Genomic DNA, 24,384 nt, shown 5'->3' with positions numbered 1-24,384 from the left:
CTCTGCCTCAACATGCAGAAGAAGCTACCATAACACTGTTCAGGGCCCTCAGACACAGGGGCTATTCCAAACGGTTCCTCCGATATATTAAATCTCAAACTCTTCAACAAATTAGATCAGCTTCACCTGCCGTGGAGCCAGACCACCAACTGGTCCTACCATTAATCACCACTTATAACCATATATCACTTTCTTTGAACAGGATCATCAGACGTGATTTCCAAAGGGCTCAGGACCGACATCCACCTTTGAGAGGAGTTCAGCTGGTCGCGGCCTACAAGAGAAATAAAAATCTAAAAGATATTCTGGTCCATTCCACTCTGTCCATAGATTCACCAGGTTTCAGGGATCCTTTGGACCACCATTTTAAGCAGGAAAGAGTCCTTTGGGCCGGATCCAGGGACCACCATCTACCAGACGTTCCCAAGGGCCACCTCCTCCCAAAGGGCACTAACCTACAGACTAAGAATGCAGTCTACTTAATTATCTGTGAACACTGCAACAAGAGATATGTAGGGGAGACAGGACAAAAAATACACACCAGACTGTCTCAACACATCTACAAAATCAAAAAAAAATACAACACCTACACCACTTACAGGGCATTTTGCACACGTGGGCATCACGTACCTTCGCATTATGGTATTGGAGACCCAAATTACATGGACTCCACTACAGAGACGCAGGAGGGAATGGCACTGGATCAATTTACTTAACACGTATACACCAAGGGGTTTTAACATCAGAACCCCTATCCCCGAACAATAGAACAGGGAGGGTCACATAGGAGTTAGGATAATAGAACACAGAGGGAAATTTGCACTTAGGATGGACTCTAAGGATGGTTTTCCCCATGGTTTTAATTGGTTTTGGTATGGTTTGGTTTTGTCCTTTTCTTTTCTTCTTATGGTTTTTTGGACTTTATATAATTTTTACTTGCATGGAATTCGTTTTGAATTTTGACTGCATCTATTTTTATCAGCACTTATCATCTTTAGCACTTACAGGCCATGGGGAACCCTGATGATCCATCTCATCCAACACTCCCTCTCTCCTCCTCTCTTACCTTGTTAATGGTGTACTTGTTATAATACTGATCTATAGGACCTTTCTATCCAGCAGAACTTACCAACTCATGTGGATGCAGGTTAGAAAAGGGTCACCCCCACTGCGTCTTCGGCCTCCTGGTCTGGAACCGGGGACCTCTGGGTTTCTGTCTTCCACACTGTCCCTCTAACCCACACGGATTCCTCTCGCTCAGCCCACTTCTCCCATTCTTATATCTTCCCATTCTTCCCTCCACATATATTTTTTTTTAAAATATATAAAAGTCCCCCCTAGTAATTCCTATCAACCCCAAAATTTAACCTTCCCTTCTCCCCACAGTCCTACGACAACCTCTTCCCCCCACCTACCCCCTCCTCCCAACCTGGCCCTAAACCTAACCTTTTCCCTTGCTGAGCCCTTAACCTAACCCCTCTTTTTACCCCAACCTAACCCTTCCCCTCATCTTACCCTATTCTAACCTCTCCCGTCACCTAGCCCTAACCCTAACCCTTCCCTTTCCCGGGCCCTAAACCTAACCTTCCCCATTACCTAGCCCAAAACTTAACCTCTCCCCTTACCTAGCCCTAAACCTAACCTCTCCCCCTCCTGGGCCTCCTGGGCCCAAAAACCTAACCCAAAAACCTAATCCTTCCCCTCACCCAGCCCTGACCCTAACCTTTCTCTGTCCCGGGCCCTAAACCTAACCCTCCCCATCGCCCTAACCCTAACCCTAACCCTAAACCTAACCTTCCCCATTACCTAGCCCTAAACTTAACCTCTCCCCTTACCTAGCCCTAAACCTAACCTCTCCCCCTCCTGGGCCCAAAAACCTAACCCTTCCCCTCACCCAGCCCTGACCCTAACCTTTCTCTGTCCCGGGCCCTAAACCTAACCCTCCCCATCGCCTGGCCCTAAACTTAACCTCTCCCCCTTACCGAGCCCTAACCATAACCTCTCCCTTTCCCGGGCCCTAAAACCTAACCTTCCCCCTTACCTAGCCCTAAACTTAACCTTCCCCCCTACCTAGCCCCACACCTTACCTAGCCCTAACCCTAACCTCTCCCCTTCCGGGGCCCTAAAACCTAAACTTTTTTTTTTTTTTTTTTTTTTTTTTTTTTTTTTTTTTTTTTTTTTTTTTTTTTTTTTCCCCCCAGCTAGCCCTAAACTTAACCTCCCCCTTACCTAGCCCCAACCCTAATCTCTCCCTTTCCCGAGCACTATACCTAACCTTCCCCCTCACTTAGCCCTAAACTCAACCTCTCCTCTGACCTGGCCCTAACCCTAACCACCCCCTTTCCCAAGCCCTAATCTAACCTTCCCCCTCACCTAGCCCAGAACCCTACCCCTTCCCCCTCACATAGTTCATTCCCTTGGTCCTACCCCATTCTGAACCCCTCCCCGCTTTCTAGACCTTGGTACCTCCCCCGATTTTTTATCCTCCTTAGAAGTTGGTGAAGCCAGTGCACCAAAAGGTTTTAGACCATTGTTTTGGAAAAAAAACTTCAGCCAAAAACCTAACCCTAACCCTAACCCTAACCCTAACCCTAACCCTAACCCTAACCCTAACCCTAACCCTAACCCTAACCCTAACCCTAACCCTAACCCTAACCCTAACCCTAACCCTAACCCTAACCCTAACCCTAACCCTAACCCTAACCCTAACCCTAAACCCTAACCCTAACCCTAACCCTAACCCTAACCCTAACCCTGACCCTAACCCTAACCCTAACCCTAACCCTAACCCTAACCCTAACCCTAACCCTAACCCTAACCCTAACCCTAACCCTAACCCTAACCCTAACCCTAGCTCCAGAGAGAGGTGTCCTGATATATTCCTGATTTCAATATTTAAACCACAGCTGAAACATAGGCTCTTTGCGTAGTGCTATTGGATAGTATATTCCTGCTGACAATCACACTGCTTTACCTATATCCCTAGTGCCTTATCTTGATTCACTCGGTCGCAAGTGGTATTTCTACCCTATGCTGTTTCTGCCAATCGACCTTGACCACGAGACAAGCCAGCAGATTTGAGAATAAAAACAGTACCGGCTCGAATCTCGGTCGGCAGAAGGTCAACGCTGCAGGATTGCCGTGCCATTTATCCAAAATGTGGAGCGCTTCACGGATTTGCGTGTCATCCTTTCGCAGGGGCCATGCTAATCTTCTCTGTATCGATCCAATTTTAGTATATGTGCTGCCGTAGCAAGCACAGTAGACGATATGCAGGGGCGTGCTTATAACTCCTTGTGCCAGGAAAAGGGCTCTGCAAAAGGGCAGGTCTGAGAAATTCCTCTGGTATCACTATGATCCCTCAGAGATCAAGAAGGACACGCCCCTTAGGCATGGACCTAAATAACTCCACCCCCCAAGCCCAAGACCAAGCCCAAGCCTTTTTGATGTTTATACCTCAAAATGTAACCCTACAAGCTAAAACAGCCAAGAGAGTCAGTTACAAAGTTAAAACACACACGCACATTGTCAGATACCTAAAGTGCCCAGTAAGTATGACTTGACCAAGCAGATAGTTAGGAAGCCTGCCCCATACCGACACAGAAAAGGAAGTAGGGCAAAATGGAGGGCGGGGCAAAACCTGACAGGGTGGGGTGGGATGGGTAATATGGTGGGTGGGGCTCCAGGTCAAGGGGTGGGAATTCTATTAAAGGTATGGGACGGGACTGAAGAAAACTCCAGTCTACAACACAAAACTCTGCAATGGACAAAAGTCCTTACATGTTCCACCCTCTACAACCCCTGCTGCATGTTGTTTTGCCAGCTCTGGCAAGCATGGTTCAATTGTTCATGGACCGATCCCTAGCTCCAGAGAGAGGTGTCCGGATATATTCCTGATTTCAATATTTAAACCACAGCTGAAACATAGGCTCTTTGCGTAGTGCTATTGGATAGTATATTCCTGCTGACAATCACACTGCTTTACCTATATCCCTAGTGCCTTATCTTGATTCACTCGGTCGCAAGTGGTATTTCTACCCTATGCTGTTTCTGCCAACCGACCTTGACCACGAGACAAGCCAGCAGATTTGAGAATAAAAACAGTACCGGCTCGAATCTCGGTCGGCAGAAGGTCAACGCCGCAGGATTGCCGTGCCATTTATCCAAAATGTGGAGCGCTTCACGGATTTGCGTGTCATCCTTTCGCAGGGGCCATGCTAATCTTCTCTGTATCGATCCAATTTTAGTATATGTGCTGCCGTAGCAAGCACAGTAGACGATATGCAGGGGCGTGCTTATAACTCCTTGTGCCAGGAAAAGGGCTCTGCAAAAGGGCAGGTCTGAGAAATTCCTCTGGTATCACTATGATCCCTCAGAGATCAAGAAGGACACGCCCCTTAGGCATGGACCTAAATAACTCCACCCCCCAAGCCCAAGCCCAAGACCAAGACCAAGCCCAAGCCTTTTTGATGTTTATACCTCAAAATGTAACCCTACAAGCTAAAACAGCCAAGAGAGTCAGTTACAAAGTTAAAACACACACGCACATTGTCAGATACCTAAAGTGCCCAGTAAGTATGACTTGACCAAGCAGATAGTTAGGAAGCCTGCCCCATACCGACACAGAAAAGGAAGTAGGGCAAAATGGAGGGCGGGGCAAAACCTGACAGGGTGGGGTGGGATGGGTAATATGGTGGGTGGGGCTCCAGGTCAAGGGGTGGGAATTCTATTAAAGGTATGGGACGGGACTGAAGAAAACTCCAGTCTACAACACAAAACTCTGCAATGGACAAAAGTCCTTACATGTTCCACCCTCTACAACCCCTGCTGCATGTTGTTTTGCCAGCTCTGGCAAGCATGGTTCAATTGTTCATGGACCGATCCCTAGCTCCAGAGAGAGGTGTCCTGATATATTCCTGATTTCAATATTTAAACCACAGCTGAAACAGGCTCTTTGCGTAGTGCTATTGGATAGTATATTCCTGCTGACAATCACACTGCTTTACCTATATCCCTAGTGCCTTATATTGATTCACTCGGTCACAAGTGGTATTTCTACCCTATGCTGTTTCTGCCAATCGACCTTGACCACGAGACAAGCCAGCAGATTTGAGAATAAAAACAGTACCGGCTCGAATCTCGGTCGGCAGAAGGTCAACGCCGCAGGATTGCCGTGCCATTTCTCCAGATTCTTCAAAATGTGGAGCGCTTCACGGATTTGCGTGTCATCCTTTCGCAGGGGCCATGCTAATCTTCTCTGTATCGATCCAATTTTAGTATATGTGCTGCCGTAGCAAGCACAGTAGACGATATGCAGGGGCGTGCTTATAACTCCTTGTGCCAGGAAAAGGGCTCTGCAAAAGGGCAGGTCTGAGAAATTCCTCTGGTATCACTATGATCCCTCAGAGATCAAGAAGGACACGCCCCTTAGGCATGGACCTAAATAACTCCACCCCCCAAGCCCAAGCCCAAGACCAAGACCAAGCCCAAGCCTTTTTGATGTTTATACCTCAAAATGTAACCCTACAAGCTAAAACAGCCAAGAGAGTCAGTTACAAAGTTAAAACACACACGCACATTGTCAGATACCTAAAGTGCCCAGTAAGTATGACTTGACCAAGCAGATAGTTAGGAAGCCTGCCCCATACCGACACAGAAAAGGAAGTAGGGCAAAATGGAGGGCGGGGCAAAACCTGACAGGGTGGGGTGGGATGGGTAATATGGTGGGTGGGGCTCCAGGTCAAGGGGTGGGAATTCTATTAAAGGTATGGGACGGGACTGAAGAAAACTCCAGTCTACAACACAAAACTCTGCAATGGACAAAAGTCCTTACATGTTCCACCCTCTACAACCCCTGCTGCATGTTGTTTTGCCAGCTCTGGCAAGCATGGTTCAATTGTTCATGGACCGATCCCTAGCTCCAGAGAGAGGTGTCCTGATATATTCCTGATTTCAATATTTAAACCACAGCTGAAACATAGGCTCTTTGCGTAGTGCTATTGGATAGTATATTCCTGCTGACAATCACACTGCTTTACCTATATCCCTAGTGCCTTATCTTGATTCACTCGGTCGCAAGTGGTATTTCTACCCTATGCTGTTTCTGCCAATCGACCTTGACCACGAGACAAGCCAGCAGATTTGAGAATAAAAACAGTACCGGCTCGAATCTCGGTCGGCAGAAGGTCAACGCTGCAGGATTGCCGTGCCATTTATCCAAAATGTGGAGCGCTTCACGGATTTGCGTGTCATCCTTTCGCAGGGGCCATGCTAATCTTCTCTGTATCGATCCAATTTTAGTATATGTGCTGCCGTAGCAAGCACAGTAGACGATATGCAGGGGCGTGCTTATAACTCCTTGTGCCAGGAAAAGGGCTCTGCAAAAGGGCAGGTCTGAGAAATTCCTCTGGTATCACTATGATCCCTCAGAGATCAAGAAGGACACGCCCCTTAGGCATGGACCTAAATAACTCCACCCCCCAAGCCCAAGCCCAAGACCAAGACCAAGCCCAAGCCTTTTTGATGTTTATACCTCAAAATGTAACCCTACAAGCTAAAACAGCCAAGAGAGTCAGTTACAAAGTTAAAACACACACGCACATTGTCAGATACCTAAAGTGCCCAGTAAGTATGACTTGACCAAGCAGATAGTTAGGAAGCCTGCCCCATACCGACACAGAAAAGGAAGTAGGGCAAAATGGAGGGCGGGGCAAAACCTGACAGGGTGGGGTGGGATGGGTAATATGGTGGGTGGGGCTCCAGGTCAAGGGGTGGGAATTCTATTAAAGGTATGGGACGGGACTGAAGAAAACTCCAGTCTACAACACAAAACTCTGCAATGGACAAAAGTCCTTACATGTTCCACCCTCTACAACCCCTGCTGCATGTTGTTTTGCCAGCTCTGGCAAGCATGGTTCAATTGTTCATGGACCGATCCCTAGCTCCAGAGAGAGGTGTCCTGATATATTCCTGATTTCAATATTTAAACCACAGCTGAAACATAGGCTCTTTGCGTAGTGCTATTGGATAGTATATTCCTGCTGACAATCACACTGCTTTACCTATATCCCTAGTGCCTTATCTTGATTCACTCGGTCGCAAGTGGTATTTCTACCCTATGCTGTTTCTGCCAATCGACCTTGACCACGAGACAAGCCAGCAGATTTGAGAATAAAAACAGTACCGGCTCGAATCTCGGTCGGCAGAAGGTCAACGCCGCAGGATTGCCGTGCCATTTCTCCAGGTTCTTCAAAATGTGGAGCGCTTCACGGATTTGCGTGTCATCCTTTCGCAGGGGCCATGCTAATCTTCTCTGTATCGATCCAATTTTAGTATATGTGCTGCCGTAGCAAGCACAGTAGACGATATGCAGGGGCGTGCTTATAACTCCTTGTGCCAGGAAAAGGGCTCTGCAAAAGGGCAGGTCTGAGAAATTCCTCTGGTATCACTATGATCCCTCAGAGATCAAGAAGGACACGCCCCTTAGGCATGGACCTAAATAACTCCACCCCCCAAGCCCAAGCCCAAGACCAAGACCAAGCCCAAGCCTTTTTGATGTTTATACCTCAAAATGTAACCCTACAAGCTAAAACAGCCAAGAGAGTCAGTTACAAAGTTAAAACACACACGCACATTGTCAGATACCTAAAGTGCCCAGTAAGTATGACTTGACCAAGCAGATAGTTAGGAAGCCTGCCCCATACCGACACAGAAAAGGAAGTAGGGCAAAATGGAGGGCGGGGCAAAACCTGACAGGGTGGGGTGGGATGGGTAATATGGTGGGTGGGGCTCCAGGTCAAGGGGTGGGAATTCTATTAAAGGTATGGGACGGGACTGAAGAAAACTCCAGTCTACAACACAAAACTCTGCAATGGACAAAAGTCCTTACATGTTCCACCCTCTACAACCCCTGCTGCATGTTGTTTTGCCAGCTCTGGCAAGCATGGTTCAATTGTTCATGGACCGATCCCTAGCTCCAGAGAGAGGTGTCCGGATATATTCCTGATTTCAATATTTAAACCACAGCTGAAACATAGGCTCTTTGCGTAGTGCTATTGGATAGTATATTCCTGCTGACAATCACACTGCTTTACCTATATCCCTAGTGCCTTATCTTGATTCACTCGGTCGCAAGTGGTATTTCTACCCTATGCTGTTTCTGCCAACCGACCTTGACCACGAGACAAGCCAGCAGATTTGAGAATAAAAACAGTACCGGCTCGAATCTCGGTCGGCAGAAGGTCAACGCCGCAGGATTGCCGTGCCATTTATCCAAAATGTGGAGCGCTTCACGGATTTGCGTGTCATCCTTTCGCAGGGGCCATGCTAATCTTCTCTGTATCGATCCAATTTTAGTATATGTGCTGCCGTAGCAAGCACAGTAGACGATATGCAGGGGCGTGCTTATAACTCCTTGTGCCAGGAAAAGGGCTCTGCAAAAGGGCAGGTCTGAGAAATTCCTCTGGTATCACTATGATCCCTCAGAGATCAAGAAGGACACGCCCCTTAGGCATGGACCTAAATAACTCCACCCCCCAAGCCCAAGCCCAAGACCAAGACCAAGCCCAAGCCTTTTTGATGTTTATACCTCAAAATGTAACCCTACAAGCTAAAACAGCCAAGAGAGTCAGTTACAAAGTTAAAACACACACGCACATTGTCAGATACCTAAAGTGCCCAGTAAGTATGACTTGACCAAGCAGATAGTTAGGAAGCCTGCCCCATACCGACACAGAAAAGGAAGTAGGGCAAAATGGAGGGCGGGGCAAAACCTGACAGGGTGGGGTGGGATGGGTAATATGGTGGGTGGGGCTCCAGGTCAAGGGGTGGGAATTCTATTAAAGGTATGGGACGGGACTGAAGAAAACTCCAGTCTACAACACAAAACTCTGCAATGGACAAAAGTCCTTACATGTTCCACCCTCTACAACCCCTGCTGCATGTTGTTTTGCCAGCTCTGGCAAGCATGGTTCAATTGTTCATGGACCGATCCCTAGCTCCAGAGAGAGGTGTCCTGATATATTCCTGATTTCAATATTTAAACCACAGCTGAAACATAGGCTCTTTGCGTAGTGCTATTGGATAGTATATTCCTGCTGACAATCACACTGCTTTACCTATATCCCTAGTGCCTTATCTTGATTCACTCGGTCGCAAGTGGTATTTCTACCCTATGCTGTTTCTGCCAATCGACCTTGACCACGAGACAAGCCAGCAGATTTGAGAATAAAAACAGTACCGGCTCGAATCTCGGTCGGCAGAAGGTCAACGCTGCAGGATTGCCGTGCCATTTATCCAAAATGTGGAGCGCTTCACGGATTTGCGTGTCATCCTTTCGCAGGGGCCATGCTAATCTTCTCTGTATCGATCCAATTTTAGTATATGTGCTGCCGTAGCAAGCACAGTAGGCGATATGCAGGGGCGTGCTTATAACTCCTTGTGCCAGGAAAAGGGCTCTGCAAAAGGGCAGGTCTGAGAAATTCCTCTGGTATCACTATGATCCCTCAGAGATCAAGAAGGACACGCCCCTTAGGCATGGACCTAAATAACTCCACCCCCCAAGCCCAAGCCCAAGACCAAGACCAAGCCCAAGCCTTTTTGATGTTTATACCTCAAAATGTAACCCTACAAGCTAAAACAGCCAAGAGAGTCAGTTACAAAGTTAAAACACACACGCACATTGTCAGATACCTAAAGTGCCCAGTAAGTATGACTTGACCAAGCAGATAGTTAGGAAGCCTGCCCCATACCGACACAGAAAAGGAAGTAGGGCAAAATGGAGGGCGGGGCAAAACCTGACAGGGTGGGGTGGGATGGGTAATATGGTGGGTGGGGCTCCAGGTCAAGGGGTGGGAATTCTATTAAAGGTATGGGACGGGACTGAAGAAAACTCCAGTCTACAACACAAAACTCTGCAATGGACAAAAGTCCTTACATGTTCCACCCTCTACAACCCCTGCTGCATGTTGTTTTGCCAGCTCTGGCAAGCATGGTTCAATTGTTCATGGACCGATCCCTAGCTCCAGAGAGAGGTGTCCGGATATATTCCTGATTTCAATATTTAAACCACAGCTGAAACATAGGCTCTTTGCGTAGTGCTATTGGATAGTATATTCCTGCTGACAATCACACTGCTTTACCTATATCCCTAGTGCCTTATCTTGATTCACTCGGTCGCAAGTGGTATTTCTACCCTATGCTGTTTCTGCCAACCGACCTTGACCACGAGACAAGCCAGCAGATTTGAGAATAAAAACAGTACCGGCTCGAATCTCGGTCGGCAGAAGGTCAACGCCGCAGGATTGCCGTGCCATTTATCCAAAATGTGGAGCGCTTCACGGATTTGCGTGTCATCCTTTCGCAGGGGCCATGCTAATCTTCTCTGTATCGATCCAATTTTAGTATATGTGCTGCCGTAGCAAGCACAGTAGACGATATGCAGGGGCGTGCTTATAACTCCTTGTGCCAGGAAAAGGGCTCTGCAAAAGGGCAGGTCTGAGAAATTCCTCTGGTATCACTATGATCCCTCAGAGATCAAGAAGGACACGCCCCTTAGGCATGGACCTAAATAACTCCACCCCCCAAGCCCAAGCCCAAGACCAAGACCAAGCCCAAGCCTTTTTGATGTTTATACCTCAAAATGTAACCCTACAAGCTAAAACAGCCAAGAGAGTCAGTTACAAAGTTAAAACACACACGCACATTGTCAGATACCTAAAGTGCCCAGTAAGTATGACTTGACCAAGCAGATAGTTAGGAAGCCTGCCCCATACCGACACAGAAAAGGAAGTAGGGCAAAATGGAGGGCGGGGCAAAACCTGACAGGGTGGGGTGGGATGGGTAATATGGTGGGTGGGGCTCCAGGTCAAGGGGTGGGAATTCTATTAAAGGTATGGGACGGGACTGAAGAAAACTCCAGTCTACAACACAAAACTCTGCAATGGACAAAAGTCCTTACATGTTCCACCCTCTACAACCCCTGCTGCATGTTGTTTTGCCAGCTCTGGCAAGCATGGTTCAATTGTTCATGGACCGATCCCTAGCTCCAGAGAGAGGTGTCCTGATATATTCCTGATTTCAATATTTAAACCACAGCTGAAACATAGGCTCTTTGCGTAGTGCTATTGGATAGTATATTCCTGCTGACAATCACACTGCTTTACCTATATCCCTAGTGCCTTATCTTGATTCACTCGGTCGCAAGTGGTATTTCTACCCTATGCTGTTTCTGCCAATCGACCTTGACCACGAGACAAGCCAGCAGATTTGAGAATAAAAACAGTACCGGCTCGAATCTCGGTCGGCAGAAGGTCAACGCTGCAGGATTGCCGTGCCATTTATCCAAAATGTGGAGCGCTTCACGGATTTGCGTGTCATCCTTTCGCAGGGGCCATGCTAATCTTCTCTGTATCGATCCAATTTTAGTATATGTGCTGCCGTAGCAAGCACAGTAGACGATATGCAGGGGCGTGCTTATAACTCCTTGTGCCAGGAAAAGGGCTCTGCAAAAGGGCAGGTCTGAGAAATTCCTCTGGTATCATTATGATCCCTCAGAGATCAAGAAGGACACGCCCCTTAGGCATGGACCTAAATAACTCCATCCCCCAAGCCCAAGCCCAAGACCAAGACCAAGCCCAAGCCTTTTTGATGTTTATACCTCAAAATGTAACCCTACAAGCTAAAACAGCCAAGAGAGTCAGTTACAAAGTTAAAACACACACGCACATTGTCAGATACCTAAAGTGCCCAGTAAGTATGACTTGACCAAGCAGATAGTTAGGAAGCCTGCCCCATACCAACACAGAAAAGGAAGTAGGGCAAAATGGAGGGCGGGGCAAAACCTGACAGGGTGGGGTGGGATGGGTAATATGGTGGGTGGGGCTCCAGGTCAAGGGGTGGGAATTCTATTAAAGGTATGGGACGGGACTGAAGAAAACTCCAGTCTACAACACAAAACTCTGCAATGGACAAAAGTCCTTACATGTTCCACCCTCTACAGCCCCTGCTGCATGTTGTTTTGCCAGCTCTGGCAAGCATGGTTCAATTGTTCATGGACCGATCCCTAGCTCCAGAGAGAGGTGTCCTGATATATTCCTGATTTCAATAGTTAAACCACAGCTGAAACATAGGCTCTTTGCATAGTGCTATTGAATAGTATATTCCTGCTGACAATCACACTGCTTTACCTATATCCCTAGTGCCTTATCTTGATTCACTCGGTCGCAAGTGGTATTTCTACCCTATGCTGTTTCTGCCAATCGACCTTGACCACGAGACAAGCCAGCAGATTTGAGAATAAAAACAGTACCGGCTCGAATCTCGGTCGGCAGAAGGTCAACGCCGCAGGATTGCCGTGCCATTTCTCCAGGTTCTTCAAAATGTGGAGCGCTTCACGGATTTGCGTGTCATCCTTTCGCAGGGGCCATGCTAATCTTCTCTGTATCGATCCAATTTTAGTATATGTGCTGCCGTAGCAAGCACAGTAGACGATATGCAGGGGCGTGCTTATAACTCCTTGTGCCAGGAAAAGGGCTCTGCAAAAGGGCAGGTCTGAGAAATTCCTCTGGTATCACTATGATCCCTCAGAGATCAAGAAGGACACGCCCCTTAGGCATGGACCTAAATAACTCCACCCCCCAAGCCCAAGCCCAAGACCAAGACCAAGCCCAAGCCTTTTTGATGTTTATACCTCAAAATGTAACCCTACAAGCTAAAACAGCCAAGAGAGTCAGTTACAAAGTTAAAACACACACGCACATTGTCAGATACCTAAAGTGCCCAGTAAGTATGACTTGACCAAGCAGATAGTTAGGAAGCCTGCCCCATACCGACACAGAAAAGGAAGTAGGGCAAAATGGAGGGCGGGGCAAAACCTGACAGGGTGGGGTGGGATGGGTAATATGGTGGGTGGGGCTCCAGGTCAAGGGGTGGGAATTCTATTAAAGGTATGGGACGGGACTGAAGAAAACTCCAGTCTACAACACAAAACTCTGCAATGGACAAAAGTCCTTACATGTTCCACCCTCTACAACCCCTGCTGCATGTTGTTTTGCCAGCTCTGGAAAGCATGGTTCAATTGTTCATGGACCGATCCCTAGCTCCAGAGAGAGGTGTCCTGATATATTCCTGATTTCAATATTTAAACCACAGCTGAAACATAGGCTCTTTGCGTAGTGCTATTGGATAGTATATTCCTGCTGACAATCACACTGCTTTACCTATATCCCTAGTGCCTTATCTTGATTCACTCGGTCGCAAGTGGTATTTCTACCCTATGCTGTTTCTGCCAATCGACCTTGACCACGAGACAAGCCAGCAGATTTGAGAATAAAAACAGTACCGGCTCGAATCTCGGTCGGCAGAAGGTCAACGCTGCAGGATTGCCGTGCCATTTATCCAAAATGTGGAGCACTTCACGGATTTGTGTGTCATCCTTTCGCAGGGGCCATGCTAATCTTCTCTGTATCGATCCAATTTTAGTATATGTGCTGCCGTAGCAAGCACAGTAGACGATATGCAGGGGCGTGCTTATAACTCCTTGTGCCAGGAAAAGGGCTCTGCAAAAGGGCAGGTCTGAGAAATTCCTCTGGTATCACTATGATCCCTCAGAGATCAAGAAGGACACGCCCCTTAGGCATGGACCTAAATAACTCCACCCCCCAAGCCCAAGCCCAAGACCAAGACCAAGCCCAAGCCTTTTTGATGTTTATACCTCAAAATGTAACCCTACAAGCTAAAACAGCCAAGAGAGTCAGTTACAAAGTTAAAACACACACGCACATTGTCAGATACCTAAAGTGCCCAGTAAGTATGACTTGACCAAGCAGATAGTTAGGAAGCCTGCCCCATACCGACACAGAAAAGGAAGTAGGGCAAAATGGAGGGCGGGGCAAAACCTGACAGGGTGGGGTGGGATGGGTAATATGGTGGGTGGGGCTCCAGGTCAAGGGGTGGGAATTCTATTAAAGGTATGGGACGGGACTGAAGAAAACTCCAGTCTACAACACAAAACTCTGCAATGGACAAAAGTCCTTACATGTTCCACCCTCTACAACCCCTGCTGCATGTTGTTTTGCCAGCTCTGGCAAGCATGGTTCAATTGTTCATGGACCGATCCCTAGCTCCAGAGAGAGGTGTCCGGATATATTCCTGATTTCAATATTTAAACCACAGCTGAAACATAGGCTCTTTGCGTAGTGCTATTGGATAGTATATTCCTGCTGACAATCACACTGCTTTACCTATATCCCTAGTGCCTTATCTTGATTCACTCGGTCGCAAGTGGTATTTCTACCCTATGCTGTTTCTGCCAACCGACCTTGACCACGAGACAAGCCAGCAGATTTGAGAATAAAAACAGTACCGGCTCGAATCTCGGTCGGCAGAAGGTCAACGCCGCAGGATTGCCGTGCCATTTATCCAAAATGTGGAGCGCTTCACGGATTTGCGTGTCATCCTTTCGCAGGGGCCATGCTAATCTTCTCTGTATCGATCCAATTTTAGTATATGTGCTGCCGTAGCAAGCACAGTAGACGATATGCAGGGGCGTGCTTATAACTCCTTGTGCCAGGAAAAGGGCTCTGCAAAAGGGCAGGTCTGAGAAATTCCTCTGGTATCACTATGATCCCTCAGAGATCAAGAAGGACACGCCCCTTAGGCATGGACCTAAATAACTCCACCCCCCAAGCCCAAGCCCAAGACCAAGACCAAGCCCAAGCCTTTTTGATGTTTATACCTCAAAATGTAACCCTACAAGCTAAAACAGCCAAGAGAGTCAGTTACAAAGTTAAAACACACACGCACATTGTCAGATACCTAAAGTGCCCAGTAAGTATGACTTGACCAAGCAGATAGTTAGGAAGCCTGCCCCATACCGACACAGAAAAGGAAGTAGGGCAAAATGGAGGGCGGGGCAAAACCTGACAGGGTGGGGTGGGATGGGTAATATGGTGGGTGGGGCTCCAGGTCAAGGGGTGGGAATTCTATTAAAGGTATGGGACGGGACTGAAGAAAACTCCAGTCTACAACACAAAACTCTGCAATGGACAAAAGTCCTTACATGTTCCACCCTCTACAACCCCTGCTGCATGTTGTTTTGCCAGCTCTGGCAAGCATGGTTCAATTGTTCATGGACCGATCCCTAGCTCCAGAGAGAGGTGTCCTGATATATTCCTGATTTCAATATTTAAACCACAGCTGAAACATAGGCTCTTTGCGTAGTGCTATTGGATAGTATATTCCTGCTGACAATCACACTGCTTTACCTATATCCCTAGTGCCTTATCTTGATTCACTCGGTCGCAAGTGGTATTTCTACCCTATGCTGTTTCTGCCAATCGACCTTGACCACGAGACAAGCCAGCAGATTTGAGAATAAAAACAGTACCGGCTCGAATCTCGGTCGGCAGAAGGTCAACGCTGCAGGATTGCCGTGCCATTTATCCAAAATGTGGAGCGCTTCACGGATTTGCGTGTCATCCTTTCGCAGGGGCCATGCTAATCTTCTCTGTATCGATCCAATTTTAGTATATGTGCTGCCGTAGCAAGCACAGTAGACGATATGCAGGGGCGTGCTTATAACTCCTTGTGCCAGGAAAAGGGCTCTGCAAAAGGGCAGGTCTGAGAAATTCCTCTGGTATCACTATGATCCCTCAGAGATCAAGAAGGACACGCCCCTTAGGCATGGACCTAAATAACTCCACCCCCCAAGCCCAAGCCCAAGACCAAGACCAAGCCCAAGCCTTTTTGATGTTTATACCTCAAAATGTAACCCTACAAGCTAAAACAGCCAAGAGAGTCAGTTACAAAGTTAAAACACACACGCACATTGTCAGATACCTAAAGTGCCCAGTAAGTATGACTTGACCAAGCAGATAGTTAGGAAGCCTGCCCCATACCGACACAGAAAAGGAAGTAGGGCAAAATGGAGGGCGGGGCAAAACCTGACAGGGTGGGGTGGGATGGGTAATATGGTGGGTGGGGCTCCAGGTCAAGGGGTGGGAATTCTATTAAAGGTATGGGACGGGACTGAAGAAAACTCCAGTCTACAACACAAAACTCTGCAATGGACAAAAGTCCTTACATGTTCCACCCTCTACAACCCCTGCTGCATGTTGTTTTGCCAGCTCTGGCAAGCATGGTTCAATTGTTCATGGACCGATCCCTAGCTCCAGAGAGAGGTGTCCTGATATATTCCTGATTTCAATATTTAAACCACAGCTGAAACATAGGCTCTTTGCGTAGTGCTATTGGATAGTATATTCCTGCTGACAATCACACTGCTTTACCTATATCCCTAGTGCCTTATCTTGATTCACTCGGTCGCAAGTGGTATTTCTACCCTATGCTGTTTCTGCCAATCGACCTTGACCACGAGACAAGCCAGCAGATTTGAGAATAAAAACAGTACCGGCTCGAATCTCGGTCGGCAGAAGGTCAACGCTGCAGGATTGCCGTGCCATTTATCCAAAATGTGGAGCGCTTCACGGATTTGCGTGTCATCCTTTCGCAGGGGCCATGCTAATCTTCTCTGTATCGATCCAATTTTAGTATATGTGCTGCCGTAGCAAGCACAGTAGACGATATGCAGGGGCGTGCTTATAACTCCTTGTGCCAGGAAAAGGGCTCTGCAAAAGGGCAGGTCTGAGAAATTCCTCTGGTATCACTATGATCCCTCAGAGATCAAGAAGGACACGCCCCTTAGGCATGGACCTAAATAACTCCACCCCCCAAGCCCAAGCCCAAGACCAAGACCAAGCCCAAGCCTTTTTGATGTTTATACCTCAAAATGTAACCCTACAAGCTAAAACAGCCAAGAGAGTCAGTTACAAAGTTAAAACACACACGCACATTGTCAGATACCTAAAGTGCCCAGTAAGTATGACTTGACCAAGCAGATAGTTAGGAAGCCTGCCCCATACCGACACAGAAAAGGAAGTAGGGCAAAATGGAGGGCGGGGCAAAACCTGACAGGGTGGGGTGGGATGGGTAATATGGTGGGTGGGGCTCCAGGTCAAGGGGTGGGAATTCTATTAAAGGTATGGGACGGGACTGAAGAAAACTCCAGTCTACAACACAAAACTCTGCAATGGACAAAAGTCCTTACATGTTCCACCCTCTACAACCCCTGCTGCATGTTGTTTTGCCAGCTCTGGCAAGCATGGTTCAATTGTTCATGGACCGATCCCTAGCTCCAGAGAGAGGTGTCCTGATATATTCCTGATTTCAATATTTAAACCACAGCTGAAACATAGGCTCTTTGCGTAGTGCTATTGGATAGTATATTCCTGCTGACAATCACACTGCTTTACCTATATCCCTAGTGCCTTATCTTGATTCACTCGGTCGCAAGTGGTATTTCTACCCTATGCTGTTTCTGCCAATCGACCTTGACCACGAGACAAGCCAGCAGATTTGAGAATAAAAACAGTACCGGCTCGAATCTCGGTCGGCAGAAGGTCAACGCTGCAGGATTGCCGTGCCATTTATCCAAAATGTGGAGCGCTTCACGGATTTGCGTGTCATCCTTTCGCAGGGGCCATGCTAATCTTCTCTGTATCGATCCAATTTTAGTATATGTGCTGCCGTAGCAAGCACAGTAGACGATATGCAGGGGCGTGCTTATAACTCCTTGTGCCAGGAAAAGGGCTCTGCAAAAGGGCAGGTCTGAGAAATTCCTCTGGTATCATTATGATCCCTCAGAGATCAAGAAGGACACGCCCCTTAGGCATGGACCTAAATAACTCCATCCCCCAAGCCCAAGCCCAAGACCAAGACCAAGCCCAAGCCTTTTTGATGTTTATACCTCAAAATGTAACCCTACAAGCTAAAACAGCCAAGAGAGTCAGTTACAAAGTTAAAACACACACGCACATTGTCAGATACCTAAAGTGCCCAGTAAGTATGACTTGACCAAGCAGATAGTTAGGAAGCCTGCCCCATACCAACACAGAAAAGGAAGTAGGGCAAAATGGAGGGCGGGGCAAAACCTGACAGGGTGGGGTGGGATGGGTAATATGGTGGGTGGGGCTCCAGGTCAAGGGGTGGGAATTCTATTAAAGGTATGGGACGGGACTGAAGAAAACTCCAGTCTACAACACAAAACTCTGCAATGGACAAAAGTCCTTACATGTTCCACCCTCTACAGCCCCTGCTGCATGTTGTTTTGCCAGCTCTGGCAAGCATGGTTTAATTGTTCATGGACCGATCCCTAGCTCCAGAGAGAGGTGTCCTGATATATTCCTGATTTCAATAGTTAAACCACAGCTGAAACATAGGCTCTTTGCATAGTGCTATTGAATAGTATATTCCTGCTGACAATCACACTGCTTTACCTATATCCCTAGTGCCTTATCTTGATTCACTCGGTCGCAAGTGGTATTTCTACCCTATGCTGTTTCTGCCAATCGACCTTGACCACGAGACAAGCCAGCAGATTTGAGAATAAAAACAGTACCGGCTCGAATCTCGGTCGGCAGAAGGTCAACGCCGCAGGATTGCCGTGCCATTTCTCCAGGTTCTTCAAAATGTGGAGCGCTTCACGGATTTGCGTGTCATCCTTTCGCAGGGGCCATGCTAATCTTCTCTGTATCGATCCAATTTTAGTATATGTGCTGCCGTAGCAAGCACAGTAGACGATATGCAGGGGCGTGCTTATAACTCCTTGTGCCAGGAAAAGGGCTCTGCAAAAGGGCAGGTCTGAGAAATTCCTCTGGTATCACTATGATCCCTCAGAGATCAAGAAGGACACGCCCCTTAGGCATGGACCTAAATAACTCCACCCCCCAAGCCCAAGCCCAAGACCAAGACCAAGCCCAAGCCTTTTTGATGTTTATACCTCAAAATGTAACCCTACAAGCTAAAACAGCCAAGAGAGTCAGTTACAAAGTTAAAACACACACGCACATTGTCAGATACCTAAAGTGCCCAGTAAGTATGACTTGACCAAGCAGATAGTTAGGAAGCCTGCCCCATACCGACACAGAAAAGGAAGTAGGGCAAAATGGAGGGCGGGGCAAAACCTGACAGGGTGGGGTGGGATGGGTAATATGGTGGGTGGGGCTCCAGGTCAAGGGGTGGGAATTCTATTAAAGGTATGGGACGGGACTGAAGAAAACTCCAGTCTACAACACAAAACTCTGCAATGGACAAAAGTCCTTACATGTTCCACCCTCTACAACCCCTGCTGCATGTTGTTTTGCCAGCTCTGGAAAGCATGGTTCAATTGTTCATGGACCGATCCCTAGCTCCAGAGAGAGGTGTCCTGATATATTCCTGATTTCAATATTTAAACCACAGCTGAAACATAGGCTCTTTGCGTAGTGCTATTGGATAGTATATTCCTGCTGACAATCACACTGCTTTACCTATATCCCTAGTGCCTTATCTTGATTCACTCGGTCGCAAGTGGTATTTCTACCCTATGCTGTTTCTGCCAATCGACCTTGACCACGAGACAAGCCAGCAGATTTGAGAATAAAAACAGTACCGGCTCGAATCTCGGTCGGCAGAAGGTCAACGCTGCAGGATTGCCGTGCCATTTATCCAAAATGTGGAGCACTTCACGGATTTGTGTGTCATCCTTTCGCAGGGGCCATGCTAATCTTCTCTGTATCGATCCAATTTTAGTATATGTGCTGCCGTAGCAAGCACAGTAGACGATATGCAGGGGCGTGCTTATAACTCCTTGTGCCAGGAAAAGGGCTCTGCAAAAGGGCAGGTCTGAGAAATTCCTCTGGTATCACTATGATCCCTCAGAGATCAAGAAGGACACGCCCCTTAGGCATGGACCTAAATAACTCCACCCCCCAAGCCCAAGCCCAAGACCAAGACCAAGCCCAAGCCTTTTTGATGTTTATACCTCAAAATGTAACCCTACAAGCTAAAACAGCCAAGAGAGTCAGTTACAAAGTTAAAACACACACGCACATTGTCAGATACCTAAAGTGCCCAGTAAGTATGACTTGACCAAGCAGATAGTTAGGAAGCCTGCCCCATACCGACACAGAAAAGGAAGTAGGGCAAAATGGAGGGCGGGGCAAAACCTGACAGGGTGGGGTGGGATGGGTAATATGGTGGGTGGGGCTCCAGGTCAAGGGGTGGGAATTCTATTAAAGGTATGGGACGGGACTGAAGAAAACTCCAGTCTACAACACAAAACTCTGCAATGGACAAAAGTCCTTACATGTTCCACCCTCTACAACCCCTGCTGCATGTTGTTTTGCCAGCTCTGGCAAGCATGGTTCAATTGTTCATGGACCGATCCCTAGCTCCAGAGAGAGGTGTCCGGATATATTCCTGATTTCAATATTTAAACCACAGCTGAAACATAGGCTCTTTGCGTAGTGCTATTGGATAGTATATTCCTGCTGACAATCACACTGCTTTACCTATATCCCTAGTGCCTTATCTTGATTCACTCGGTCGCAAGTGGTATTTCTACCCTATGCTGTTTCTGCCAACCGACCTTGACCACGAGACAAGCCAGCAGATTTGAGAATAAAAACAGTACCGGCTCGAATCTCGGTCGGCAGAAGGTCAACGCCGCAGGATTGCCGTGCCATTTATCCAAAATGTGGAGCGCTTCACGGATTTGCGTGTCATCCTTTCGCAGGGGCCATGCTAATCTTCTCTGTATCGATCCAATTTTAGTATATGTGCTGCCGTAGCAAGCACAGTAGACGATATGCAGGGGCGTGCTTATAACTCCTTGTGCCAGGAAAAGGGCTCTGCAAAAGGGCAGGTCTGAGAAATTCCTCTGGTATCACTATGATCCCTCAGAGATCAAGAAGGACACGCCCCTTAGGCATGGACCTAAATAACTCCACCCCCCAAGCCCAAGCCCAAGACCAAGACCAAGCCCAAGCCTTTTTGATGTTTATACCTCAAAATGTAACCCTACAAGCTAAAACAGCCAAGAGAGTCAGTTACAAAGTTAAAACACACACGCACATTGTCAGATACCTAAAGTGCCCAGTAAGTATGACTTGACCAAGCAGATAGTTAGGAAGCCTGCCCCATACCGACACAGAAAAGGAAGTAGGGCAAAATGGAGGGCGGGGCAAAACCTGACAGGGTGGGGTGGGATGGGTAATATGGTGGGTGGGGCTCCAGGTCAAGGGGTGGGAATTCTATTAAAGGTATGGGACGGGACTGAAGAAAACTCCAGTCTACAACACAAAACTCTGCAATGGACAAAAGTCCTTACATGTTCCACCCTCTACAACCCCTGCTGCATGTTGTTTTGCCAGCTCTGGCAAGCATGGTTCAATTGTTCATGGACCGATCCCTAGCTCCAGAGAGAGGTGTCCTGATATATTCCTGATTTCAATATTTAAACCACAGCTGAAACATAGGCTCTTTGCGTAGTGCTATTGGATAGTATATTCCTGCTGACAATCACACTGCTTTACCTATATCCCTAGTGCCTTATCTTGATTCACTCGGTCGCAAGTGGTATTTCTACCCTATGCTGTTTCTGCCAATCGACCTTGACCACGAGACAAGCCAGCAGATTTGAGAATAAAAACAGTACCGGCTCGAATCTCGGTCGGCAGAAGGTCAACGCTGCAGGATTGCCGTGCCATTTATCCAAAATGTGGAGCGCTTCACGGATTTGCGTGTCATCCTTTCGCAGGGGCCATGCTAATCTTCTCTGTATCGATCCAATTTTAGTATATGTGCTGCCGTAGCAAGCACAGTAGACGATATGCAGGGGCGTGCTTATAACTCCTTGTGCCAGGAAAAGGGCTCTGCAAAAGGGCAGGTCTGAGAAATTCCTCTGGTATCACTATGATCCCTCAGAGATCAAGAAGGACACGCCCCTTAGGCATGGACCTAAATAACTCCACCCCCCAAGCCCAAGCCCAAGACCAAGACCAAGCCCAAGCCTTTTTGATGTTTATACCTCAAAATGTAACCCTACAAGCTAAAACAGCCAAGAGAGTCAGTTACAAAGTTAAAACACACACGCACATTGTCAGATACCTAAAGTGCCCAGTAAGTATGACTTGACCAAGCAGATAGTTAGGAAGCCTGCCCCATACCGACACAGAAAAGGAAGTAGGGCAAAATGGAGGGCGGGGCAAAACCTGACAGGGTGGGGTGGGATGGGTAATATGGTGGGTGGGGCTCCAGGTCAAGGGGTGGGAATTCTATTAAAGGTATGGGACGGGACTGAAGAAAACTCCAGTCTACAACACAAAACTCTGCAATGGACAAAAGTCCTTACATGTTCCACCCTCTACAACCCCTGCTGCATGTTGTTTTGCCAGCTCTGGCAAGCATGGTTCAATTGTTCATGGACCGATCCCTAGCTCCAGAGAGAGGTGTCCTGATATATTCCTGATTTCAATATTTAAACCACAGCTGAAACATAGGCTCTTTGCGTAGTGCTATTGGATAGTATATTCCTGCTGACAATCACACTGCTTTACCTATATCCCTAGTGCCTTATCTTGATTCACTCGGTCGCAAGTGGTATTTCTACCCTATGCTGTTTCTGCCAATCGACCTTGACCACGAGACAAGCCAGCAGATTTGAGAATAAAAACAGTACCGGCTCGAATCTCGGTCGGCAGAAGGTCAACGCTGCAGGATTGCCGTGCCATTTATCCAAAATGTGGAGCGCTTCACGGATTTGCGTGTCATCCTTTCGCAGGGGCCATGCTAATCTTCTCTGTATCGATCCAATTTTAGTATATGTGCTGCCGTAGCAAGCACAGTAGACGATATGCAGGGGCGTGCTTATAACTCCTTGTGCCAGGAAAAGGGCTCTGCAAAAGGGCAGGTCTGAGAAATTCCTCTGGTATCACTATGATCCCTCAGAGATCAAGAAGGACACGCCCCTTAGGCATGGACCTAAATAACTCCACCCCCCAAGCCCAAGCCCAAGACCAAGACCAAGCCCAAGCCTTTTTGATGTTTATACCTCAAAATGTAACCCTACAAGCTAAAACAGCCAAGAGAGTCAGTTACAAAGTTAAAACACACACGCACATTGTCAGATACCTAAAGTGCCCAGTAAGTATGACTTGACCAAGCAGATAGTTAGGAAGCCTGCCCCATACCGACACAGAAAAGGAAGTAGGGCAAAATGGAGGGCGGGGCAAAACCTGACAGGGTGGGGTGGGATGGGTAATATGGTGGGTGGGGCTCCAGGTCAAGGGGTGGGAATTCTATTAAAGGTATGGGACGGGACTGAAGAAAACTCCAGTCTACAACACAAAACTCTGCAATGGACAAAAGTCCTTACATGTTCCACCCTCTACAACCCCTGCTGCATGTTGTTTTGCCAGCTCTGGCAAGCATGGTTCAATTGTTCATGGACCGATCCCTAGCTCCAGAGAGAGGTGTCCTGATATATTCCTGATTTCAATATTTAAACCACAGCTGAAACATAGGCTCTTTGCGTAGTGCTATTGGATAGTATATTCCTGCTGACAATCACACTGCTTTACCTATATCCCTAGTGCCTTATCTTGATTCACTCGGTCGCAAGTGGTATTTCTACCCTATGCTGTTTCTGCCAATCGACCTTGACCACGAGACAAGCCAGCAGATTTGAGAATAAAAACAGTACCGGCTCGAATCTCGGTCGGCAGAAGGTCAACGCTGCAGGATTGCCGTGCCATTTATCCAAAATGTGGAGCGCTTCACGGATTTGCGTGTCATCCTTTCGCAGGGGCCATGCTAATCTTCTCTGTATCGATCCAATTTTAGTATATGTGCTGCCGTAGCAAGCACAGTAGACGATATGCAGGGGCGTGCTTATAACTCCTTGTGCCAGGAAAAGGGCTCTGCAAAAGGGCAGGTCTGAGAAATTCCTCTGGTATCACTATGATCCCTCAGAGATCAAGAAGGACACGCCCCTTAGGCATGGACCTAAATAACTCCACCCCCCAAGCCCAAGACCAAGACCAAGCCCAAGCCTTTTTGATGTTTATACCTCAAAATGTAACCCTACAAGCTAAAACAGCCAAGAGAGTCAGTTACAAAGTTAAAACACACACGCACATTGTCAGATACCTAAAGTGCCCAGTAAGTATGACTTGACCAAGCAGATAGTTAGGAAGCCTGCCCCATACCGACACAGAAAAGGAAGTAGGGCAAAATGGAGGGCGGGGCAAAACCTGACAGGGTGGGGTGGGATGGGTAATATGGTGGGTGGGGCTCCAGGTCAAGGGGTGGGAATTCTATTAAAGGTATGGGACGGGACTGAAGAAAACTCCAGTCTACAACACAAAACTCTGCAATGGACAAAAGTCCTTACATGTTCCACCCTCTACAACCCCTGCTGCATGTTGTTTTGCCAGCTCTGGCAAGCATGGTTCAATTGTTCATGGACCGATCCCTAGCTCCAGAGAGAGGTGTCCGGATATATTCCTG

The 24,384-nt window shown here is 47.6% G+C and overlaps 21 non-coding genes across 21 annotated transcripts; all 21 read right to left on the bottom strand.

Moving 5' to 3' along the window:
- Positions 1-3,153: 3,153 nt before the first annotated feature.
- LOC143486940 (U6 spliceosomal RNA) lies at positions 3,154-3,260 on the bottom strand. Its single transcript, XR_013123807.1, has one exon. It is a non-coding gene; the product is annotated as a U6 spliceosomal RNA (small nuclear RNA).
- A 904-nt stretch (positions 3,261-4,164) lies between these two features.
- Positions 4,165-4,271, bottom strand: LOC143486939 (U6 spliceosomal RNA). Its single transcript, XR_013123806.1, has one exon. It is a non-coding gene; the product is annotated as a U6 spliceosomal RNA (small nuclear RNA).
- A 923-nt stretch (positions 4,272-5,194) lies between these two features.
- On the bottom strand, positions 5,195-5,301 carry LOC143486938 (U6 spliceosomal RNA). Its single transcript, XR_013123805.1, has one exon. It is a non-coding gene; the product is annotated as a U6 spliceosomal RNA (small nuclear RNA).
- A 916-nt stretch (positions 5,302-6,217) lies between these two features.
- Positions 6,218-6,324, bottom strand: LOC143486937 (U6 spliceosomal RNA). The gene has a single exon (XR_013123803.1). It is a non-coding gene; the product is annotated as a U6 spliceosomal RNA (small nuclear RNA).
- A 925-nt stretch (positions 6,325-7,249) lies between these two features.
- Positions 7,250-7,356, bottom strand: LOC143486935 (U6 spliceosomal RNA). Its single transcript, XR_013123801.1, has one exon. It is a non-coding gene; the product is annotated as a U6 spliceosomal RNA (small nuclear RNA).
- Positions 7,357-8,272: 916 nt separating this feature from the next.
- On the bottom strand, positions 8,273-8,379 carry LOC143486934 (U6 spliceosomal RNA). Its single transcript, XR_013123800.1, has one exon. It is a non-coding gene; the product is annotated as a U6 spliceosomal RNA (small nuclear RNA).
- A 916-nt stretch (positions 8,380-9,295) lies between these two features.
- On the bottom strand, positions 9,296-9,402 carry LOC143486932 (U6 spliceosomal RNA). Its single transcript, XR_013123799.1, has one exon. It is a non-coding gene; the product is annotated as a U6 spliceosomal RNA (small nuclear RNA).
- Positions 9,403-10,318: 916 nt separating this feature from the next.
- LOC143486931 (U6 spliceosomal RNA) lies at positions 10,319-10,425 on the bottom strand. Its single transcript, XR_013123797.1, has one exon. It is a non-coding gene; the product is annotated as a U6 spliceosomal RNA (small nuclear RNA).
- A 916-nt stretch (positions 10,426-11,341) lies between these two features.
- Positions 11,342-11,448, bottom strand: LOC143486930 (U6 spliceosomal RNA). Its single transcript, XR_013123796.1, has one exon. It is a non-coding gene; the product is annotated as a U6 spliceosomal RNA (small nuclear RNA).
- Positions 11,449-12,373: 925 nt separating this feature from the next.
- On the bottom strand, positions 12,374-12,480 carry LOC143486929 (U6 spliceosomal RNA). The gene has a single exon (XR_013123795.1). It is a non-coding gene; the product is annotated as a U6 spliceosomal RNA (small nuclear RNA).
- Positions 12,481-13,396: 916 nt separating this feature from the next.
- LOC143486972 (U6 spliceosomal RNA) lies at positions 13,397-13,503 on the bottom strand. The gene has a single exon (XR_013123837.1). It is a non-coding gene; the product is annotated as a U6 spliceosomal RNA (small nuclear RNA).
- A 916-nt stretch (positions 13,504-14,419) lies between these two features.
- On the bottom strand, positions 14,420-14,526 carry LOC143486928 (U6 spliceosomal RNA). The gene has a single exon (XR_013123794.1). It is a non-coding gene; the product is annotated as a U6 spliceosomal RNA (small nuclear RNA).
- Positions 14,527-15,442: 916 nt separating this feature from the next.
- LOC143486927 (U6 spliceosomal RNA) lies at positions 15,443-15,549 on the bottom strand. The gene has a single exon (XR_013123793.1). It is a non-coding gene; the product is annotated as a U6 spliceosomal RNA (small nuclear RNA).
- A 916-nt stretch (positions 15,550-16,465) lies between these two features.
- LOC143486926 (U6 spliceosomal RNA) lies at positions 16,466-16,572 on the bottom strand. The gene has a single exon (XR_013123791.1). It is a non-coding gene; the product is annotated as a U6 spliceosomal RNA (small nuclear RNA).
- A 916-nt stretch (positions 16,573-17,488) lies between these two features.
- On the bottom strand, positions 17,489-17,595 carry LOC143486925 (U6 spliceosomal RNA). The gene has a single exon (XR_013123790.1). It is a non-coding gene; the product is annotated as a U6 spliceosomal RNA (small nuclear RNA).
- A 925-nt stretch (positions 17,596-18,520) lies between these two features.
- On the bottom strand, positions 18,521-18,627 carry LOC143486923 (U6 spliceosomal RNA). The gene has a single exon (XR_013123788.1). It is a non-coding gene; the product is annotated as a U6 spliceosomal RNA (small nuclear RNA).
- Positions 18,628-19,543: 916 nt separating this feature from the next.
- LOC143486971 (U6 spliceosomal RNA) lies at positions 19,544-19,650 on the bottom strand. Its single transcript, XR_013123836.1, has one exon. It is a non-coding gene; the product is annotated as a U6 spliceosomal RNA (small nuclear RNA).
- A 916-nt stretch (positions 19,651-20,566) lies between these two features.
- LOC143486921 (U6 spliceosomal RNA) lies at positions 20,567-20,673 on the bottom strand. The gene has a single exon (XR_013123787.1). It is a non-coding gene; the product is annotated as a U6 spliceosomal RNA (small nuclear RNA).
- Positions 20,674-21,589: 916 nt separating this feature from the next.
- Positions 21,590-21,696, bottom strand: LOC143486920 (U6 spliceosomal RNA). Its single transcript, XR_013123786.1, has one exon. It is a non-coding gene; the product is annotated as a U6 spliceosomal RNA (small nuclear RNA).
- A 916-nt stretch (positions 21,697-22,612) lies between these two features.
- Positions 22,613-22,719, bottom strand: LOC143486919 (U6 spliceosomal RNA). Its single transcript, XR_013123785.1, has one exon. It is a non-coding gene; the product is annotated as a U6 spliceosomal RNA (small nuclear RNA).
- A 916-nt stretch (positions 22,720-23,635) lies between these two features.
- On the bottom strand, positions 23,636-23,742 carry LOC143486918 (U6 spliceosomal RNA). Its single transcript, XR_013123784.1, has one exon. It is a non-coding gene; the product is annotated as a U6 spliceosomal RNA (small nuclear RNA).
- Between the last annotated feature and the right edge of the window lie 642 nt (positions 23,743-24,384).

This window comes from Brachyhypopomus gauderio, unplaced genomic scaffold (genome assembly GCF_052324685.1).
Source record: "Brachyhypopomus gauderio isolate BG-103 unplaced genomic scaffold, BGAUD_0.2 sc45, whole genome shotgun sequence".
NCBI classification, from domain to species: domain Eukaryota; kingdom Metazoa; phylum Chordata; class Actinopteri; order Gymnotiformes; family Hypopomidae; genus Brachyhypopomus; species Brachyhypopomus gauderio.
Note: the sequence above shows the minus strand (reverse complement) of the source record. Positions and strands in the feature narration are given on the sequence as shown.